The 6,681-nt window shown below is 52.6% G+C and overlaps 1 non-coding gene across 1 annotated transcript; it reads left to right on the forward strand.

Moving 5' to 3' along the window:
• The first annotated feature begins 5,767 nt into the window (after positions 1–5,767).
• LOC115506580 lies at positions 5,768–5,854 on the forward strand. The gene has a single exon (XR_003966432.1). It is a non-coding gene; the product is annotated as a small nucleolar RNA SNORD35 (small nucleolar RNA).
• The last annotated feature ends 827 nt before the right edge of the window (positions 5,855–6,681 follow it).

Raw genomic sequence — 6,681 nt, forward strand, 5'->3', positions numbered from 1 at the left:
TCTGACCCTCAGAGTCTTGCCCAAAGCTACATGGAGCTGCCCGAGGAGCCCCCACTGCCTGGAAGAGGTATGACAGAGGCCCCAGCATGGCACCTGACATCATCGTCACGCACCTGTTGATGGAAGCTGGCTCCCTGCCTCACACGAGGGGGAAGGACTGAGTGAGGGCTTGATCCCGGCCATCATTCTGCAAAGTGGCGGAGAAGACAGCCTCAGACTGGGAACAAGAGTGTAGACCGGAGGTCAGTCAGTAGACAACAACCCGGGAGCCAAACCCGAGAGGCCACCTGCTGTTGGACAGCGCAGCCTCTAAGTGTGGTTTCTACATTTTTAAATGGCAGGGGATAAAAACCCAAAGAAGAAAATGTTTTGTGACCCGTGAAATGAAATGAAATTCATACTTCAGTGTCCGTAAATAAAGTTTTATTGGAACACAGCCTTGCTCTTTCTTTCCCTCATTGTTTATGGCTGCTTTGGGGTTAGGAGGGCAAAGGTGAGAAGCTGCCACAGAGCCCGGATGGGCCACGAAGACCACGATATTTCACGGAGGATGTCTGCCCACTCCTAGTACAGACCTTGAGGGCGCAACGCTTTTGCCTGGGGAGGAAGAGAACTCTGGGTCAGCGGGGGTGGGGAGCGTTAGCCTAGCACCTGTCACCTGCCTGGAGAAACCAGGGTAGTCTAACACCCAAGTTCGGCTCCCGAAGGAATGTCCAACCGTGGCTTTGACGGGCGTTGTGAAAGAAAAGCTGCCCAGCGTGAAGACCCAGCGCCCTCGAGGGTTCAAGCCGAGAGTCTAAAGGATGAGTGGGTATTACCTCCGCAAGAGGAAGACAGACTGGAACAGCATTTGCAAAGGCCCTGGGGAGCACACAGACTTTCAGGAGCAAAGAAGGACCAAAAGGATAACGTGGCCGGAGTTGGGTGATGGGGGGAGGTGGGGGTGTGGCAGGGACAGGCAGGGGGTGGGGGGTGGGGGCCTGCCTGCTGGTCGGCAAGCGAGCCCCGCCTCCTTTTCCCACCTTCCTTTCCACTTGACTCCCCTTTCCAGCAGGCCGGATCCAATTTGAGCAGAGGAACTGGATGAATTATCACGCGTTCACACCTTGGTTATATTATCCAGCCATAAACATTCAATTAAGGAGACTAAGTGCATGCAAATGACCTAAGCTGTAATTTAGTGCGACTTGAAGAAAGATTAGAGGTGGTTTGGACAGTAGAATCACCACCTGTATCAAGTAGGTGTGTGCGCAGGAGACAATTTGAATAAGGTACTTAACGCCGTGCCTGGGACATCGTAAGGGCTCGATATACACTCCCTATTATTATTATTGCCATCATCCCAACCCCACTGATCATCATTTTTATTTCCTGGACAAGGAATGAAATCACTAGTCGAAGAGAATCATTAAGGTGGGCATACTTTTTTTTTAATCTTTGTTTTTAACGTTTTCACGACTGTTATGGAGGCATCATCTTTTCTCTTGCCATTTAGAATCTTAAACTCATGAGATTATTTGAAGAAGATGAGACCGGGGGGCCTGGGTGGCTCGGTGGGTGGAGCATCTGACTTCGACTCAGGTAGTGACCTCACGGTGTGTGGGTTCGAGCCCCGCCTCCGGCTCTCCGTGCGAAGCCCACTTTGGACCCTCTGTCTCCCTCTCTTTCTGCCCCTCTCCTGCTTGTGTGCCCTCTCTTGCTTTCGCTCTCTCTCTCTCTCTCTCTCTCTCAAAAATAAATAAGCATTTGGGGCGCCTGGGTGGCTCAGTGGGTTAAGCATCCGACTTCGGCTCAGGTCATGATCTCGCAGCTCGTGAGTTCGAGCCCCACGTCGGGCTCTGTGCTGACAGCTCGGAGCCTGGAGCCTGTTTCAGATTCTGTGTCTCCTTCTCTCTCTGTCCGAACCCACTCGCATTCTGTCTCTGTCTCTCTCAAAAATAAATAAACATTAAAAAAATTTTTTTAAATCAATCAATAAATAAACATTTAAAAAATAAATTAATTGAACACGATGAGACCACACAGGTTCTGCTCACTGCTCCCCGCCAGGAGACGCCAGGAGAAGGAGCCTCTGAGGAGAGCACGCTCCCCAGGCAGAGACAAGCACAGGTCGGGTCTCAGGGGGACTTGCCACCTCCTATGTCCCGGGGTGCCCCCCAGTCCCTGGAAACCCAACACCGGAGGGAGGGAGGGAAGCGTCTGCTACCAGCATGGGCTCTGAGTGCTGAGTCAGCCCGGAGCTGTAAGGTGAGTAATTGCCCTGTGGTTGCTCAGCTCTGACCCACAGTCTGGATCAAAGAAGAAAGCTCCAGAGCTTTCAGTCCTGCAGAGAGGCCCCTGGTCTGATGAATAGCGCGAGTGTCCTCATCTGAACCCTCTTCCCTTCCTCTTCGGGTTCCAGACCTCCCCGCAGCGCCACACTGGCGACCTGTCTGGGAGGACCGTCCGGCCACCTGGGCCTGGGCCTGTCTGGGGGTCGGGGGCCGCGTAGGATTCCTGGTCCTGGCCGCTGTGCCTCTGGGTGCTCCCTCCCCGGCCGCCCTGGCTCCCTGTTCGAGCCCGGGAGAGAACAACAACGAGGACACTGACGGGCAGGGCTTGGGGACCCGACAGCCTGCGTCAAACCCAGCCCCGCCACCCTCTAGCTGTGTGAACTTGAACAAGCGACCTAACGTGTCTGCGCCTCGTTTTCCTTACCTGTTAAGTGGGAATAATAGCTAATTCCCTTTGAGGATTACATAGGACACGACAAGCGCTGTGAATGGTGTCCAGCATACAGAAGGTGCTCCATAAATCCTGGTTCTGCAAGCTAATCATGCCGAGTGCCTGGGTGGGCGGCATGAGTGCACGCCCTGCACAGCCGCACAGGGCCCCCAGCACTTCGGAGAGCCCTGGCCGGGCCTCCCGGGGGGGCTCAGTCGGTTAAGCGTCTGACTTCGGCTCAGCTCATGATCTCACGGTTCGTGGGTTCCAGCCCCGCGTCGGGCTGTGCGCTGACAGTGTGGATCCTGCTTGGGATTCTCTCTCTCTGCCCCTCCCCTGTTCTTTCTCAAAACAAATAAATAAACATTAAAGAAGGAGGAGGAAGAGGAGGAGGAGGAGGAGGAGGAGGAGAACCGTCCGTGGCTTAATGCTTTGCTCTCGCTGTATTGAAGTTCTTAGTCATTTTCGAGAAGCGACCCCACTGTTTCACTCTGCCCTGGGCCCCACGGCTTAGGCAGCAGGTCCTGTGGCTTCCATTTACGGGGCCCCTCTGTGCCAGGTGCTACCGAGGCACTTTGCAGACGCAACCCCGCAGCCTTCCCTTTGATCCGACCAGCTTGGTGCTCTCAGAGGAGGACGCAGAACTCCCAAATGGCTCTCCCTAAAAGCTCACTGTGTAGGGGTGAGGTGTGGCCTCAGAGGCTGGCAGAGCGTCCCCCACCCCCCATTCCCCTCCCCGGTCTCTCTCCGAAAGCTTGCAGGCTGCCTCCGCCTCTGTGTCCCTGATTGGAAGCTTGAAGCTGGTCAGAAGGAGTCTGGGGTCGCTGAGATAGATTTGTTAGATTCGTCCGCAAAGGAAACATAATCTATCCCAGATGCCTTCATTAAATTGTATGAGGGTTTCTAGAGTAGACAGAGTGGGAGCTTGCGGGCAAGAGTCTGCTAACGTGCGTGGTTGTTTTTCCGGCCAGTGTAATATGCACGTTCGCACATACGTTACCTGAATTAGTTGCCGACCCCTGGGAAGTTTTACCCCAAATCCCCAATGCTTGCTTCCCTTAAGGCATCAGCCGATCTGGCGACTCTGGGCCTTCGCCCCCAGCTAGCCCACGGGGCAGGGCTGAGCAACAGTTGCCCTAATTTTAAGGTGGGGTGTGGGCCTTGCAGCCAGCCAGGGCTCCCTCCCCTCCCTGGGGCCGATCTCAGTACCGGTTCGCTCTTAGGGTCTCTCTGGCCCCCAATACCATCAGCTTCCTGGGCCCTGCAAGCTTTGAGCTTGACTTCGGTCGCAACCCAGAGAGGAACGGCTGTCCACAAAGGACACTGGTCCGGGGTCAGAGGAGCCGGGTGGACCTCCCAGCCCTGCCCCTGCATCATGAGGCCAGGCAGAGACAAGGCCACAGGCTTCGGAGCCAGACGGGCAAGCTCAAGGTTGATTCCCAGTGTCCCACCAGCTCAGTCTCTGTGACGCAGCGTGCGTGCGCTCACTCCTGTTCCTTCAGCTGTGACACGGGGACAGCAGTGCCCCCCTTCATTTGTCCTGCTGCCACACTGCGCCTGGCACCTTGCCTTCTTTGTCTCCAGCCGTCCCCGGATCTCTGCTAGGGGTGATCGCCATGAGCCATTGAAACGGAGGCCGAGAGATCTCCCAGTCACAGAACCAGTAACAGATGCTGAGTTAGGATCCAGCCCCACACAGGCCTGTGTGGAGACCAGTGGCTTTGCTGTGTGTTTGGGGTGGGGGGAGGGGGGGGAAGAAGCAGCCTGAGGCAAAGGCACTTAGCAGGGAGGCGTTCCGGTCCCTGACTCGTGGGACTCAGCCGAGGGCCCGGGGTGGGAAGAGAGGTGTGCATTAAGCGTCTTACTCTGATCCCCTCGTGCCTGGGGCAAAAGGAAGAACTGCCTGCTAATCCCGACACCCACGCAGCTCTGCTGTGGGGAAGCTCCGGAGTCTGGAGTGGCCTTCCTCCGACGTCTGTGGCCCTGAGGTGGTCAGCAGCAGGGGAGGAAGGGGGTGACGGGGGCTGAGCAGACCCCAGGGAGCCAGTGGTGGCAGGGACAGAGGCCTCGCGTTCTCCAGGTGATGGCCTGAAAGACAGTGAGAGAGGCTGGGAGACCAGGTGACCCACTCAGAGCACCTGGAGAACACCTGCGACCCCCAATCACATACTGTTCACATGTATGTGTATGCACGTGTGTGCACGCGTGTGTGTGTGTGCACTTCCGTGCATGTGCATGCATATGCATGTATCTGCATATGTATGTGTGTGCATGTGTGGTGTATCTGTGTATGCATCTGTGTGTATCTGTGTGTGTCTGCGTGTGCACGCGTATGTGTCTGAATGTGTGTACATGTGTGTATGTGTATCTGTATGTGTATATGGGTGTGTATGTGGGTGTATGTTGTACATATGCATATGTGTATCTGTAGGTATAGGTGTATGTATATATGTATCTATTTATATATAATAACACATGCATATGTATATATTTAGAAATACATATGCATGTGAGTATATGATGTATATGCATATACCTACACACACTTATACGTATGTATACGCATATAATATGTATATATGTGTGTATACATGTATGCATACTTATACATGTACATATGCCTGTAACATGCATATATATGTGTGTACATGCATATACATGTATATATCTTACATACCTTGAGCCTTAGGATACAATTATCCAGTAAATGAAATTAAAAAGCCTTTGCAATGGGTGGAGGTGGTCGAAAGATACAAACCTCTGGTTATATAATAAGTAAGTCTTGGGAATGTGAGGTAGAAGCGTGACGACTGTAGTTAACAATACGTATTATACGTTTGAAAGTTGCTAAGAGAGTAGATCTTAGGGGCACCTGGGTGGCTCAGTCGGTTAAGCATCCAACTTCGGCTCAGGTCACAGTTGCATGGTTCGCACGCTGGCAGCATGGAAGCCCCTCCCCTGCTCGCTGTCTCTCTCCAAATAAGCAAATATACCTAAAAGAGAGAGAGAGAAAGAGAGAGAGAGAGTAGATCTTAAAAATTCTCATCACGAGGAAAAAAACTTGTGCAGATGATGTCTCTTCCTCACGATGGTCTGCGGGTACCACTGTGGGCAGAGCAGATGATGCCAATGGCCCAGCTGATGCCAGGAGGAGGGAGCAGGGAGCCCTTCCGGGGGCGGGTGTATCTTTCGGCTTGTGCCTGCTGAGACAAGGGGGGTCTGCTATGACAGCTCGTCACCTCTGCCCCTTAGCCACCTTGGCTGCACTCTGTCATAACTTCACTTCTCCCCCTGCCCCCACAGGGGAAAAAAAGAAAATCGTGACCACGTGTGGGGATGGGTGTTAAGTAAGCTGATGGGGGTAATCATTTCTTAATCTATATGTATGTACATTGTGTACCTTAAAGTAATACAATGTTGTATGTCAATGATCTCAATTGTAAAAATAAATCAATAAGTACACAATGCTTCAAAGCCTTTGTATATCTTAGTACTGAATGAGGCCTCTGAGGAGGGGTTAGAAATCTTGAAAGTGGGCCTCATGCCCTGCTGTTAAAAAGGCAACATACAGAGAAAGACAGATACCATATGTTTTCACTCTTATGTGGATCCTGAGAAACTTAACAGCAGACCACGGGGAGGGGAAGGGAAAAAAACAAAAAAAGAAGTTAGAGAGGGAGGGAGGCAAACCATAAGAGACTCTTAAAAACTGAGAATAAACTGAGGGTTGATGGAGGTGGGGGGGAGGGGAAAGTGGGGGATGGGCATCGAGGAGGACACCTGTTGGGAGGAGCCCTGGGTGCTGTATGGAAACCAATTTGACAATAAATTTCATATTTTAAAAAAAGATAAAATATAGAAAAAAAAAAAAGGCAACAGACAAGGTGCCCGGGTGGCTCCGTGGGTTAAGGATCCTACTCTTGGTTTCGGGTCAGGTCATGATCTCATGGTTCGTGAGATCGAGCCGAGTCGGGCTCT

The sequence above is a fragment of the Lynx canadensis genome, chromosome F2 (genome assembly GCF_007474595.2).
Source record: "Lynx canadensis isolate LIC74 chromosome F2, mLynCan4.pri.v2, whole genome shotgun sequence".
Taxonomy (NCBI): domain Eukaryota; kingdom Metazoa; phylum Chordata; class Mammalia; order Carnivora; family Felidae; genus Lynx; species Lynx canadensis.